General features: G+C 39.9%; 1 pseudogene; it reads right to left on the bottom strand.

Annotated features, from left to right (window-relative positions):
- Positions 1–12,876, bottom strand: part of LOC138156036 (small ribosomal subunit protein eS10-like) — a 45,421-nt pseudogene extending 32,545 nt beyond the window's left edge.
- Between the last annotated feature and the right edge of the window lie 3,751 nt (positions 12,877–16,627).

The raw sequence follows: 16,627 nt of genomic DNA, 5'->3' as shown, positions 1-16,627 counted from the left end.
AGAGAGGAGGGGAAGAGAGGAGGGGTGAGGAGGGGGGGAAGGGAAGGGAGAGGGGAGGGGAGGAGAGGGAAGGGGAGGAGAGGAAAGGAGAAGGGAGGAGAGGAGTACAGAGGGGAGAGGGGAGGGGGGGAAATCCCATAATCTGCATAGTGCTAACATTAGGTATACAATGATTATTTGTTCTATTGCACATATCAAGTGGACTTTTAGAACACTTAGAGTTTTGCATGTCTTTCCTGTGCTCCATTCTCCCACATTGCTGCCTGAATTGTCTTCCAGATACCCTGTTCTGATTATGCCTACTCAGAAACCTTCAGCTACATTTCACTAAAATATAAATGTAATACCCAAACATTCAAGCCCTTCCACCATCTGTCTCCAACCTAATTTTCCAGTTTTCCATGCTAATCCTTTCACATATTTTGTGTTCTAACTAAAGTGAAATAATGCCTTCTTCCATCTCCAGAGATTTCTTTTCACCATGGCTCCAAACAAAAGGGAAAGTAAGGGATCAAGCATTTATTGAGGACCTACCGTGTTTCCCCGATAATAAGACCTATCCCGAAAATAAGCCCTCCCCTTACTGTGTAAGATTCCTCTAAAATAAGCCCTCCCCCCAAAATAAGCCCTATTGAGATTGCTACTGTAGTGAAGGTGATCCCCTGCGCTACACGCTACATTATGGTACCCTCTGTATGCACCGTCCCCCCCGCCCCCCCGGGTGAAACGCACGCATCCAATCAGAGCTGCAGCAGTGAGCGCATCATCCTGTTCTTCCCCAGTGACTTGCTTATTGAATAAAGGTACATTTTTTTGTTCACATTTACCTGTTTATTAAAATTGCTGTCAATGTTCATTAAAATAAGCCCTCCCCTGAAAATAAGCCCTCTGGTGTTTTTCTGTCCAAAAATATTAATAAGACAGTGTCTTATTATCGGGGAAACATGGTATTATGTGCTAGGCACTGTGTTAAGTGTTTTACAAATATTGACTCATTCAATCATTTCGTTTCACTATTGAAACGATAATATAGAAAAGATATTGTTTCCTCTCTGCTCCTCCCCCACCCCCCAACACACATCATCTACATTTCTTGAAATGTCTCCTTTTCTTCGAGACATAGCTCAGGTAACACCTCCTCTATGAAGCCCTCTCTGACTCCTCTCCTCAAACTCTTCATAACATTTTGCCTGTGCCATTTCCTTTCATCTGTCACATTCTCTCCTGGAATATAGTTCTTTTTGTCTATACTTTTCATTAGCCATCTATGTACCTCCCTGTTTCTATCTCAGCTTCTGCAATGCCTCCTGAATTAAAACTACAGGTGGAAAGTAATCTCATTATTTTATGGTAACAGTCTATCCATAAGGATGAAGTCTAGGACTCTTTGTCCAGCAAGAGTAGAGTGGATATGACTAATGAATTTCTGGGTACAGTCACTGATGCTAAAGGAATTCTAAAAAAAAATGTTTTAAGACTCATCTTATCAGAACTGCTGGTGGTGCAGTACATAGAGCAATGGACCTGGAGTCAGGAAGGCCTAAATTTAAATGTGGCCTCAGATACTTTTTGATCTTGGGCAAGTCACTTAAATTCTGTTTGCTTCAGTTTCTTCAAGTGTAACATAAAGACAGCACCTACATCCCAGGGTTGTTGCAAGAATCAAAGGAGAGAATATTTTTTAAAAGTAGTTAGCATGGGGGGACGGAGCCAAGATGGCAGAGTAGAAGCATGACCCTCCCACGGCTCCGGCTTCCACCCTCCCCAATCCATGTAAAAAGGGGACTCTAAACAAACTTTGGAGCTGCAGAACCCACAAAATGACAGAGAAGCTAACCTCCAGCTGAGAACAACCCGGCAGGCCGGCAGGAATCGGCCAGAGCAACTCTCTGGGAGCCGAGCCCAGCCCCACACTGAGGCTTTAGCCCCAGGGCGGGCCTGACCAGCCGCCTGCCAGAGGGACTCCAGATCAGCAGCAGCTGTGGCCGTTTCCAGATTTATCAACACATAGATGCGAAGGACAAGGTGAGAGGCCAGTGCAGTCTGGACTTTGGGACCCAGTAAATGGGAGTGTGTGGCTTTTACCCCCAGGGCGAGAAACCCCTGAGACGCCAGCACAGCCTGCCAGCACCACGTGGCAGCTTCAGCTCCTGGCCTGCAGAGTGTAGGGGGACCAAGCACCAGTCTGAGGGGTAATTGCTCTTGCTTTAACCTGCTTGGATCTGGATTGCAGTCTAGGGTGGAGGTCCTGGGGTGTGTGTCCAGCTTGCCAGAGAGTGTGGAGACCTCAGAGAGGGCACCCATCTAATACCTCTGGCAGCTGAGAAAACCCCAGCGTTTGGGACGAAAACTCCCCTGTCTGGTGGCAGAGTCCTACTGTGGCAAAAAGCCCAAAAGTCAAATCATTGAGTGGCAAAATGAGCAGGCAAAGGAAACAAAGCAGACAGAAGATTCCAACATTACACTCCTATTTTGGGGATAAGAAGGAGCAAGGCATGGAAGAGGAGGAAATCAGTGAAGTCAGAACTCCTGCACCAAAAGCTTCAAAGGAAAATACAAGCTGGTTACAGGCCATAGAGGACCTTAAGAAGCAGATAAGAGAAGTGGAGGAAAAAATGGGAAGAGAAATGAGAACAATGCAAGAAAATTATGAAATGAGAGTCAACAGCCTGACTGAAGAAAATAATACCTTAAAAAACAGACTGACTCAGATGGCAAAGGAGGCTCAAAAAGGCAATGAGGAGAAGAATGCCTTAAAAAGTCGAATTTGCCAGATGGAAAAAGAATCTCAAAAGCTCACTGAGGAGAATCATTGCTTCAGAATTAGATTGGAACAAATGGAAGCTAATGACTTTATGAGAAATCAAGATGCTGTTAAACAGATCCAAACAAATGAAAGAATAGAAGGCAATGTGAAATATCTCATGGGAAAAACCACTGACCTGGAAAATAGATCCAGGAGAGATAATTTAAAAATTATTGGACTGCCTGAGAGCCATGACCAAAGTAAGAGCCTGGAAAGCATCCTCCAGGAAGTTCTCAAAGAAAACTGCCCTGATGTTTTAGAACGAGAGGGCAAAATAGAGGTTGAAAGAATCCACCGATCACCTCCTGAAAAAGATCCCAAAAAGAAAACTCCTAGGAATATTATAGCCAGGTTCCAGAATTCCCAGATTAAGGAGAGAATATTACAAGCAGCCAGGAAGAAACAATTTGAATATTGTGGAAACACAATCAGGATAACCCAGGATCTGGCAGCTTCTACACTGAGGGATCGAAGGGCCTGGAATGTGATATTCCGGAAGTCAAGGGAGCTGGGACTAAAACCAAGAGTCACCTACCCAGCAAAACTGAGTATCCTGTTTCAGGGGAAAATGTGGTCATTCAGTGGAATACAGGACTTTCAAGCATTCTTGCTGAAAAAACCAGAGTTGAATAGAAAATTTGACATTCAGATACAAGAAGCAAGAGAAGCATGAGAAGATAAACAGGGAAAAGAAATCATAAGGAACTTATCAAAGTTGAACTATTTTTTTTTTAAAGCAATTGGGGTTGAGTGGCTTGCTCGGGGTTGCACGGCCGGTTGTTGTTTCTGGGTGTGGTGCTGAGTGTCTGGGCCCGGATTTGATCTGGGTCGTCCCGGCACTGGGGCCAGTGCTCTTGCTCACTGAGCCACCTGGCCAAAGTTGAACTATTAACATTCCTACATGGAAAAACAATAATTGTAACTCATGAAACTTTTCTCAGTAGTTGAAGAGATTAGAAATATATATGTCTTTATATGAGGGTATGCGGGCATATGAATACATATGTGAATGTGTGTATATATGTTTACAGGTATACATAGATAGAGGGCACGGGACCAATTTAACAGGAAGGGATGATATTTAAAAGGTGAAATTAAGAAGTGAGGGGAATATAATGAGAGGATATGGGGAGAGACAGAGTGGGGCAAACTATCTCATACAGAAGAGGCAAGGGAAAATGGTTACAATGGAGGGGAAGAATAGGAAGGCAAAAGGGAATGGGTCAACCTTATTCCTATTGAATCTGGCTTGAGGAGGGAGTGAAATACACACTAAATAGGGGATCTCACCCTCCAGGAGAATGGGGGGGGAAGGGGATGTGAGGGGGGATGATGGAAGGGAGGGCAGGAAGGGGGGGAGGGAAGTTGGAAGCACCCACTTGTGAAAAGGGACAGGATCAAAGTAGAGAATAGAACAAGTGGGAGGTGGGATAGGAGGGAGGGAAATATAGTCAGTCTTTTTCAATACATCTACTATGTTATTGTTTTGCATTAGCCGCACATGTACAACCTATACTGAACTGCTTGTCTCCCCAGTGGGGGTGGGTGGCAGGGGGGGAAGGGAATGAATCTGGAATTGAAAGTTTTAAAATCGAATATTCAAATATATATATGTGTGTGTAAAAAAATTAAAATAAAATTGTATTCATTAAAAAAAATAAAATATTCTGGTGGCATTAAAAAAAAAAAGTAGTTAGCATAGTGCCTGGTACATAGTGCTATCTAAATGCTTATTCCCTTCTTTACCCCAGTCCTTCAACTTCTCTACGTTACCCCTGATTGGGGGTTTCAAAGCTATCAGGGGTCTGGTTGTCCTAGCTCTGTATCTATAAAAGTCTCTATTCTCTGTGCTTATCTCAGTATAAAGCTCCAAAACCATAGGCCATTAAGAACCGGCCAATTTTATGGATACAGTCCATTCTCTGGCAATGGTTATGGTAGTAGCTGTATTTCCCAGAGCCAGCCCAAGAGTGGGATCTAAAGAGTAGAAGCATGAGTATCTATTCATCCTTTTCTGGGTAAGTCCCTGTTCTACCTGTGACTATTGTACCAATGGTACAGCTTGTTCTCTGTTCATTGAAATTCAGAACTCCATTGGTAGACATGACCTCTCTAAACATGAGCATCAACTTAAGTCATAACACTGTAACCCCTACTTTCTGAGTCTTTACAAGTATGAATTCTGACCGATGGGCTAAATAATGCTTCTGTAGCTTGGCAGACTGGAGAGGGAGACTGATTGTAGCACACAACGGTCTTTGGCTAGGATTTAAAGCTGAAATTCAGTCACTATGAAAGTGAGTCAGAATTAACAGTGAGTTCTTTCGGGGAGGAGGATGATTAAATTGTTTTCCTTTACTGGGTATCAGTGCTTTACTTGACAGGATGCAAATCATCTAGCATTCTGGTTTAATGATTGAGAACCAAAGTAACAAAAGAATTGTGATCATCAATTGATAAGAGGCTTGGGTAGGGTTGAAAGTATGGAAATTGCATGCAAATTTAAACAAATAGCCTTCTTCACACACAGCCTCAACCCTAGTGCCCAGGAGGCAAATAAAGAAAGCTTGGCTGTGGTATTTATTTAACTTAGTAACATAGAGGATGTATTTCCCTTTTTTTTTCCTTTAAATCAGGATTCTGTTAGTTATGAATGCAGGTGTTTTACTTATTTTCTTTGTAAAGGAAAGGGATTTTTGATGGTTCATAATATCTCACCTTTTTTACTAACTTTATTTTAGGCAAAAATTCAAATCACGGAAAGGCACATCTAATTAAAGGATGGGGAAAATATCTGATTTGGGGTTCTTTGAAAAGAAACCAAATGACTCTTTATAAATTCCTACAGCTAGGGGAATTAGCACTAATTCAGTTTCTACTACAAGAGAAGTTAAGTCTAGGCTACTCATGAGACTCTATGATCCTATGATCTGATGCTAAAAACACTGGAAATGAGAAAATCATCTTGGAGGTCATGACTGCCCTTCCTCCTCTCTCTTTTTCTTTTTATACAATTATTCAGGGAAAGATAGCAAAACAATTTGCCACATTTGTTGTAGACAGATGATGCCATCTAATTATCATCACTTAGCAAAGTCCCTGGTACATAATAAGTGTTTAATAAATACTAGTAGACTGACTAACCGTCTTTCAACTCTGAGATTCTGTGATTTCATGTCTTGGAAGACTTTAACGGTCAATGAAAACTTCCAGTCAGTGAGGCAGTCAGTCAACAAGAATTTATTAGGCAATTCTCATTTGGCAAGTACAGCAGAAAGGCAAAAACAACCTCTGCCCTCAAGGAGCTTACAATCTAATGCAAATAACTCAGCCGGTGAAAGTGATGAGAACAGAGACTATCTTGGTTTTGTCTTTGTATATCCCCCAGTACCAAGTATCTCTTATAACAAATGCACAACACTGTTTGTTGAATTGTATTGATTACCCACTCTGGCGATTGCTTGCTATAGAACCGTAATAAGTCACTTAACCTCTCTCTAAACTTCAGTTTCCTTATCTGTAAATGTGGATAATACCTGTAGTACCAGCTTTTGGGGGTTGCTATGAAACTAAACTGTATGTAAAACCTTTTGCAAACTTTAAAATGATACAAGAATGCTGTTCACTATAATTATTCCTGTATAATTCACTGGAATTGTTCTATTGTTAGCTGATTTGTTCCCTTTAACATTGTCATATTAATGAACAGGATCAAATCCATAGTAGTAAAATCAGCAGTGTTAGTAACTTATGTGCAAAAGGTATAAAAATGTAGTACATAAATGATTTGTGCATTCACTGGTTGGTTGAAAATTTCTGGCATTAGTATAGATCATGCTGTGGTTTAGGCAAGTCAGAGGGCTGGGACCTTTTCATAAGACAAAGATGTAGTGAGCCACAGTCTCTGTCCTCAAGCTGCTAACTATGACAATAATATGTGCTAGAATATGGCAATGGAAGGAGCCCTTTGGAGTAGAGGTCAAAGAAGACATAAACAAAGATGGTTAAGTCTTGATTGGTTGAGATTTGCATCATTGGAGGGAATCCCACATGATAAACATCATGGTTCCTTCAGAATAAAGTGTGTGTGTGTGTGTGTGTGTGTGTGTGTGTGTGTGTGTGTGTGTGTGTGTAATGGGAACCTTTGGCAGTCTTGGAAAACCTAAGGGACCACTTCTTAGAATGATGTGAGTTGTCTTCATTCATAAGGGAAGTTTAGAGGTTAACAAAAATAAAATTGCATTTTTTCCCCCAATCTAAGCTCAAGGATCCCTTGAAATCTATTCACAGACCTCAGGTTAAGAATACTAGAATAATGATGTTTAAAAATCAATAGATCAACAAGCAATTGTCAAGCACTTTCTTTTTGCTAAAAATACTGGGGATAGAAATACAAAAATGACATTATTACTGTCCTCAAGGCCCTTACATTCTACTAAGAAGAGATGGCATACAAGATTCATTGATTTAAAAAAAAAATTGAGTTTATGGAGATAGGGAATGACAGCCTCCAAGTAGAAGCAATATAGGGAGCTCAAGGTGGTCTTAGAACTCAATTTTTTTTTTCTAGATAGAAAGGAAAGGGGTAGCTTCCTTTCAAGAGGCCATACCTCTAAATTAGTTCACTGATCATCACAAGTTCTCTGTGTCTTATGAGCAAGACACCAGTGGGCATGTCTTTTTCTAAATGAAGGTGCTCCTCTGATACCCCTGAACAAAATAGTCTCAGGCCTTGTCATCTCATCAGGTTGAATTGGAAAGCCCTCAAATTTATAGAGTTCCCTGATCATTGTCTAATCCCAAATCTTACAGGTGCACAGGAAAAATGTGCAAAAAGATATATTAGAAGAGATCTCTTCTGGCTAGGGTGATGATGGTAGATAATGTCACTGAGTCAGAGAAGGTTAAGTGGAGGGAGTGACACCTGAGCTGGGTGTATCCAAGCTCTGTCTGATATTAGTTAAAGATTTAAGCAATGACTCCTTTGAATTCTTTTAGAATAGGCTTTACTCTAGGCAGGAGGTCTCATTTTTGGGGGAAAAAGAATTATTCGGTGGGGAAAAAAACCACTTCTTCCTGTTTCCTCTCCATAAAATGGATGTTGATTCCTGACAGGGCAAAGAGAAAAATTAGAATCCATCCCCAATAAGTCCTTGAGGAGATTTCCAATGTAAAGGCTTACTGACCCCCTAAGGCTTTTGCTGACTCATAAATAGCTGCTAAAGTCAGTCCCTTTAGGTTGAGATACGCTAATTTTTAGCACTTTGGCCCCAAGGGCTGAAAGAGTCATTTTGAGAGCTGTCATTGTTTTATAGTAAATCCTATTTATAGGATTTCCTTGGGCTTCACTCAGACCAACAATTTGCAAAGATTTTCAGGGAATGTATTATTATGTCTGGGGTCAAGTGGGGTGTCACTGAATATCTGGAGCCTCGAGTGTCATAGGTGAGGAAGAGATTTTTTTTTAAACCACTTTAATGAGATAGGCAGCTTATACAACCCAAAAGCCATTTACAAGACTCAAGAAAATGTAACTGCAGGGGCGGCCAGGTAGCACAGCGAGTAAGAGCGCCCGCTCCAGTGTTGAGAAGACCTGGAGATTGAATCCCGGGCTCAGACACTTAGCACTCACCCAGAAACATCTAGCCGTGTAACCTTGAACAAGTTACTTAACCCTGATTGCTTTAAAAGAAAAATGTAACTGCAAATCTTTGAGTACTGGCTGATGGCACAGAGAATAAGTATCAAAGTTGGAGCCCAGGTTTGGGACTCTATGTGCTATGCCTTTATAAGATCTTCCTCCAAACAAAAATAGGTCTTTCTGGATCCTGAATTCTGTATAAGCTACTTTATTGTTTTTTTCCTTTTCTTTCACTGCTAAATCTTAAATAAAAAAAAAGAAAGAAAAAAGGACTGCATCCAATATTTCCCTCCTTAGTCAGATTTTAACTCTTTATGATATGACTGTTGTTGCCACTACTCTAATAAACTGCTTTTAGGGAAATTCTTCATGATCTCCTAATTGTCTTTCAAGCTCCTTGTGGGCAGGGACTGTTTCATTTTTGTCTCTATATTAGACACATGGGCCAGTGTCTGGAGTATCATTGTTACTTACTAAGTGCTTATTAATCAGTGGATTGGTTGACTGACAAATACAACGGCCTTTTCTGATCTCCCTGGCACTTGATAATGCTGAGAACTCATTCCTTTCAAGACATTACCTCATCCTGGGTATTTTCATTGGCTTCTCCCATGGATGGAATGTTCTCGCTCCTCACCCTCATCTCCTAGATTCCCGGCTTCCTTTAAATCTCATTGAAAATCCCACTTTCTACCAAAAACTTTGCCCAATTTCTCTTGATTCTAGTTGTTTCTTAATTTTTCTCTCTGTTGATTATTTCCCATTTGTCCCATGTGTAGCTTCCTTGTTTATATTTGTACATTGTCTCCTCCATTAGATTTGACAGCTGGGACTATTTTTTACCTTTCTTTGTAGTCCCTTTTCTTAACATATGGCATGATGCATAGTAGGCACTTTAAGAAAAAAAAGGATTTATTTGCTAATTGACTTACTTTTACTTTGGCTTTTATGACTGATTTCTTTTCTCCAAAATCTATGATCATTGGTTTTCAATATCCTCCTCTTTGTAAATTTTTTTTTATCTATAATCTTTTTTATTCTTCTCCCCACTGTGCCTTACTCTCAGTCTTGTTTCCTCCACCTAGGACTTGAACCCTGTCTCTGGGTTCTAGTCTCTTTTGCAGACACACTTATTGGTTATTGAATCTTTCTGATATCAACTATCTTTATGTCTTAATCTCCTTCTATGACCTGCTGTCTGGACCTCCAGAAAGATTGGATCTTCCCAGGTGATCTGTCACAATTAGACCCTAAGAATGATGTAATCTTCCCAAAATTCTGTGTCGTTCTTCTCAAAAATTCTTGAGGAGAGCAGAAACAGGAGAACTTTGTACATAATTACACATATCGTATGTGTGATAACTAACTTTGATAGACCGGGCTCTTCTCAGCAATGCAAGGTTAGAAGACAATTCCAAAAGACGCATGATGGAAAGGGCTGTCCACATCCAGAGAAAGAACTACAGAGCTGAATGCAGATTGAAGCAACTACTTGCTCTCTCTTTTTTGTTTTATTTTGTTCATTCTTTCTTGTTGTTCATTCCATTGGTTATACTTTTTTACAGCTAGACTAATGTTTAATATGAAGATATTTGTAGAACCTATATAGGATTGCATGCTGCCATCGGGTGAGGGGGGAAGAGGGAGGGGAAAAAAATTTTGAACTCAAGGGATTGTGGAACTGAATGTTGCAAACTAAAAGTAAAAAAAAAGAAAAAAAACTTAAAAATATTCTTCAACTAAATGGCTTACCATAAAATTCCTTATCCCAACATTTATAAGATAAAATTTCTTAGAACTAGAGCTAGAAAGGACCCCAGGTGCCATCTAGTTCAACTTTTTCATTTTAAAGATGAGGAAAACCGAGGCAAGTCCATAGAAATTAAATGGATTTCCCCAACCTCATTCAAGGTTCTTCATTTAAATCCAGCAGACATTTCTTAAGCACATAAAATATACAAGCCACTTGAAGTAACTCTTATCTTTTCACTATCTGGTTCCAATTTATGCTTATCTTCCACTACTAAGATCCAGCTAAATTGGAATACTCCTTATTCTCCAAACTGGCCTAGGTTTCCCCACCTCCATACTTCCCACTCCCATGACTGATTAATCTTGCTTAATCTTTATGGCAGATCCCCATCCAGATCATGTCTTTTAACTCTAGGTCCCTCAGGGTTCTGTCCTAGGCCTTCTTCTTTTCCCCCTCTGCGCTAATTGCACTTGGTGATCTCATCAGCACCCATGGATTTAATTATTCTAGATTAAAAATCTATGCTGAAGAATCTCAAATCTACCTATCCTGCCTCAGTCTCTCTGCTCATCTCCAGTCTCTCATCTGAAATTGCCTTTCAGACATCTCAAACTGGATGTCTAGTAAACAGCTTAAACCCAACATGCCCCAAAGTGAACTCATTCTCTCCTCCTAAATGCTCCCCATTTCCTATCTTCCTTGTGACTAGAGGACAGCACCATCTTCCCAGCACTCCAGGTTGACAAACTAGGAGTGAACCTCAATCGCTCACTATCTCTCACCCCACAGATACAATCATTGCCAAGGCTTGTTTGCAACATCTCTCAAATACACCCCTTTCCTCTGATCCAGCTGCCCCCATCTCTTCATACCTGTATTATTACAATAGCTTCCTGGTAGGTCTGCCTTCCTCAAGTATCTCCCCACCCCAATCCATTTTCCATTTAGCCACCAAAGGGATTTTCCTAAAGTGCAGGTCTAATCATGTCACACATAACCCTTCCCCAAACTGAATAAACTCCAATGGATCCCTAACACCTCCAGAATCAAATACAAAATCCTCCATTTGGCATTCAAAGGCCTTCATAACCTATCTCCCTCCTACATTTCTAATCTTCTTATTCTTTATTCCCTACCACATACTCACCATTCAGTGACCCTGACCCTCTGGGCTCTAGGCATTTTCTCTGACTGACTCTCATGGGTGGGATCTCCGCCTCCTGCCTTCCCTGGCTTCCTTTAAGTGCCAGCTAAAATCCTGTCTTCTACAAGAAGCTTTTTACAATCCCTCTTGATTCCAGTCCTTTCTCTTTCTTAATTATTTCTTATTTTTCCTGTATATAGTAGGGGATGGGGTGTGGTAAGGATTGAAAGGAACAAACATTTATATATCACCTGCTTTATTCCCAGGCACTGTGCTAAATGCTCTTACAAACATTATTTCATTTGATCCCTGCAACAATCTTGTGAGATTGGGATTGAGGAAACTGAGTCAAACTGAGGTTAAGTGACTTGGACAGCGTCCACAGATGGTTAGTGTCTGGTGTGGTATTTGAATTCCAGGGTCAGTATTTATTCTATGTCCCATCTAGCTACCTCGTATTTTTTTCTTATCTCACCCATTAGACTATAAGCTCCTTGAGGACAAGGACCTGTCTTTGGCCTCTTTTTGTTTCCCCAGTGCTTAGCACAATGCCTGACATATAGTGGGTACCTAATAAAAGTATATTTGCTAGCTGACTGATGAACAATGCCATCATCTTTATAAAGCCTTCTCTGATTACCTCTCATCTATCTTTCTGTCTAAGTAGGTGATACAATGGATAGAGTGCCAATCCTTGAGTCAGAAAGAACTGAGTTCAAATACTGCTTCATATACTCACTAGCTGTGTGGTCTAGACAAATCACTTAACTGCAGTTTGCTTCAGTTTCCTCATCTCAAAAATGGGGATCACAATTGAGCCTACCTCCTAGAGTTTTTGTAAGGATCAAATGAGATACATAGTAAGCATTATAGAAATGTTAGCTATTATTATTTACAGTATTTAGAAAGCTATTGTCTATATAGTATATTTTTAATAAGTTTTTGTGTAAATGAATGAATCAGTGAATGGGAAGGTCAGAAAAGTTTTGTTTCTCAAACTGAATCATTTGTATTTTTAATCAAATATAGGGTATTCCAAAAATCTCAGTGAGATTTTGTGCTTAAAACATGCACAGTGCGTAGAACATTGAATCTGGATGCAAGAAGAATTGAGTTTAAACTCAGTCTTAGATACTTATTAGCTATGTGATCCCCAGTAAATTACTTAACCTTTGTCAACCTCAGTTTCCTCATCTGTAAAATGCAGATAATAATAATTCCTGTCTCCTAGGGTTGTTGAGAGAATCAAATAAGATAATATTTGTAAAGTGCAAATGTCAGAATGCTATATAAATGCTAGCTATTATTATTATATGATTATTATTATTATTTCATTTAACCCTATGTGATGGCTGGCAGAGGCAAGGTGACCTGGGATCTCTCACAGGGATATGCATGGAAATAGTTAATGCAAATTTGGGCATATGAATTTCAATGGCTAATTATTTTCCAGGCATCACAAACTTGTCTTCATGTGAAGGTTCTGATTCTGTTTTATGGCTGCCAGTTTTGTGATTTTTACTGACTGACATTGCGAGGGAGTTTCTTCTAGAAACTAAGATTTTTACACAATAATTATGGAGTTCTCTGAGGATTAGGATATAGGAATTAGACAAACACAGTCATTGCTTGGTTTTTTTTTTTCAGTGAGAAAGATGAATTTTGTAATGACATATCACATATCCACAAAGTCTTCTCAGCACCAGGATCACAAAATGTCAGTCTGAAGACACCTCAGAGGTCATGGAATACAACCCATAGCAGAATCTCCAGTATAACTTTGCCAAGAAGTGGTCACACAGCCACTGCTTGAAGATTTTAATGAGAGGAAACCCATTACCTCCCAAACCAACCTGTCTCACTTTGGGACAGCCCAGTTAGTAAGTTTGCCCTTATATTGGGCCTAGATCTACCTTTCTGTGACTTCTACCCATTGTTTTTGAATTCATTCTCTGATATTAGGTAAAACAAGTTGAATCCTTTCATCTCGTGACAACTTTTCCAATTTAATGAGTAATTCATGGATGACCCTGGGGTCATAGACCTCTGAGTTCATCTTATTCAACCCATAACTGAAAAACAATTCTTCTAATTATCGACCAAAAAGGTAGATAATTTTCAGCATTGACTTGAAAACTTCCATGGGGAGAGAGAACCCACTCATCAATAAGTCAATAAGAATTTATTAAGCACCTTCTATATACCAGTACTCTCCTAGGTGCTGATACAAAGAAAGTCAACAATATTTCTTTGCCCACAAAGTACTTGTGACCTGAGATAATGCACTCCACTCTGGGACAAAACCCTTTTCAAGGAAGTTTGGGTTTTTGTTTGTTTGTTTGTTTTCCTTCCATAAAACCTAAACCTGCCTTTCTTCATTTTCACCCATTGATCCTACTTCTGCTGACTGGGACCAAGCTGAATGAGAAGACTGATGTTATGGGCCCACTAGTGAAAGCATTCTCTCACCAGACCTTTGTCACCTCTAACACCAAACCCATTCATAAGAAGACAGAAGAGATAATTGGGAGGTGCAGGTTTTCTTGATGTCTTCAGGGGTTTTTATGTTACTTTATTTTTCTTGCTTGGTCTGTTCAGATGTGAAGTTGGTGATTTAGCAAGCTCTGAAGAATTCTTGTTTGTCAGTTCCCTGTGTCCTATGTTACTTATATCCAAAGGGCAAAGAAGAGAAAGCAAGCTGAGACAAGATTAATCACGCGTATCACCTCTAGTGAATATGAGAATTTAAATTGAAAATAAATTTTAAGATAAACATTGAAGAAACAATGAGGAAATTACTAGCGGTTAGAAAATAAGCCCTTCAACATAGATATTGGATAAATTTGTTCAGAAGTATTTTCCCCTTTCATTTGGAGTTTGGGGAAACTGCCTCTATCCTGTCTTGTATTATTGGCAATGAGGTCTTTTGGCCTGCTTGAACAGTGCCTGGCATTTGCATGGTTATTGTGAATTAAAATTTGCATACAATCTTGGCTTTGAGTTTTGAAATAAATTAGCTCTTTGGATAAATAGAGTTCTGCTTTTTGGACAAATGGAGGTCTCTTTTTTAAAAGTATAAAAATATGACCTTGAAGAAACTCTCTGAGATTATGAGTTGTCAATCTGCGTTGATGGAGACTGTTTCCTCATCTGCCTACATCTCTGAAATCACAGTTCCCAAGGAAACAAAACAGAATCAAATGTAGTTATGATGTTCCCTGGACATATGGTAAAGACACCTGCTACCAGCTCAGAAGCTACATGAACTTGGACTAGTCCCTTAATTTCTTGAAGCCTCAGTTTCTTTCAGAATGAGTGGTGGTGGTGTGAGAATGTGTGTGGACTAGATCTTATCAAGGGTCCTTTCCAGCTTGCACATTTTATGATCTCCTATTTCCAAGAACAGTAATTACTGAATAAAAATATCATCTTTCCCTTGATTCTAATCTCTGTGACTTCATCCTTGTGAATAGACAGGCAGAGGAAAACAGCTGAGGCAGAACACAGGATCAGTCATCATGTCAAGGGCACTGCCTAAAATTTCCAGTTTAGATAAAGTCAGAAACAAACAACACTTTTGTGTCTCAGGGGGTGGAGAAAGAAGGTGGTAGAAAGAGGCTGGGTCTTTATTCAGATGGTAATCTTACACTAGGACTGTGGTAACATCTTTCTTTTTTACTTTATTATTTTTTTTAAAGGCTAAAGTGTTCAATGGAGTCAAAGCTCGGGGAGGTAGAAAAGTATGTGAACCACTTCCTTCCTTGGATCTTTTCCATGCTACCCTCTAACTCAAATCGTAAAATGTTTTTGTTCCTTCATAGCTTCTGGCTTTGTTCCTTTTTAGATATATGGGATGAAGCTTCCATGTACAAAGGCATACATAAAACTTTCTCTCCTCCTCCATCTTCTATCACATGAGAAAGTCTACTTAGAATTAGAATTGGCCTTTCTGCTAACAAAGGGATATAGATATATAAACTCATCATGCGAAAACAAAGTGACCTTGTCATTTGACTTTGCTTTTTCTAAGTTCCTTTATCTCAGCATATTACCTCTTATAGTACTATTATAGTCAGAGAGACAGAGTACTTGAACAGAAGGGGAAAGAAGGTGGCAGATGCTACCAATAGTACTGAAAGCATTAGCTTCCCTCTCAATCTAAGGCTGTCTATCTGCAGCTTCTAAACTAGACACAGGACCAGGTCTAAGGGCTGATGATGCTAACCTCATTCCAGTGCAGTTAGAAGGGAGAGGATTAGGAAAACTGATCCACACCTCTTCTAAGCAGGACTATGTGGCTCGAGGGGAGCAGTTTTTCGCCTTTGTTATTTTGTGGACCCCTTGGGTGGTCTAGTGAAGTCTATGGACCACTTCTCAGAATAACATCGTTAAATGCATAAAATAAAATACATAGGATTATAAAGGGTGCCAATTGTATTCAAATACATGTATATCTGTGTGTATATGTTGTAATGGAAATGGTAATTTGAAGATCTTCCCTGCCCCTTAATAGGCATAGGTGAATTCGAGGAACTTTCCTGATTTGAAAATATACTCTGCCCCCTAATTGGATGCATGTGGTCACATCGAGCCTGTGGTGGGAAGCTTGTTTTTCAGGAAAGCACAACTTTTGTTACTTTGTAATAAAGTGGGTCACGAGGGTTGTGATGTTCTCTGACCCTGGAGAAAGGTATATATACCTCTGAGACAAGGTTTTGCTTTGGGGATCACTTTGGGAAGAGTTGTGTGATTTGGACAGATGAGACTCTGGGCAGCCGTTAAGTCCCAGCTTTGGAAACCCAGATGTTGGTGCTTCTCTCTCTGGTGACTAACTGTATATTTGTAATGGTCGGACAGCTAGAAGCCCTGTCTGTTGGTCTGCTGAATTGTGTTATTTTCTTTTTCTGTATTTCTGTTTACTTGTAACTTCTGTTTGTATTCTCTGAAGTTCAGGGTGCTGACTTTTTCCCCTGAACTAGGTAAATGACATATGTTTGATTAAAGTAAGATTGTTAACCCTTTTTGAGTTGCTTTCCTTTAGAAAAGCAGATCAAAGAACCTGTGCTAACAGCCATCCTGGGTGTGCTAGGGTGCTTGCTGCTACATACGTATATAAGTCAAGTTCATAGGCCTCAGGTTAAAAGTTCCTAGGCAGTCTAGTTATGTTCTTGTTTTATTTGTATTCCCTTGGAAAAGGTCTTGTGCATTTGCCTGTGCTTTGTGAAATTTTTGCACTTACAATTTCATGAACTGGGAGGTGGGTAGAATGGGGGAACAGAAAGA

This window comes from Petaurus breviceps, unplaced genomic scaffold, assembly GCF_028583685.1.
Source record: "Petaurus breviceps papuanus isolate PSGF00001 unplaced genomic scaffold, PetGlider_PUasm1.0 98, whole genome shotgun sequence".
Classification (NCBI taxonomy): Eukaryota; Metazoa; Chordata; class Mammalia; order Diprotodontia; family Petauridae; genus Petaurus; species Petaurus breviceps.
This window is presented reverse-complemented; position numbering and strand designations above follow the sequence as displayed.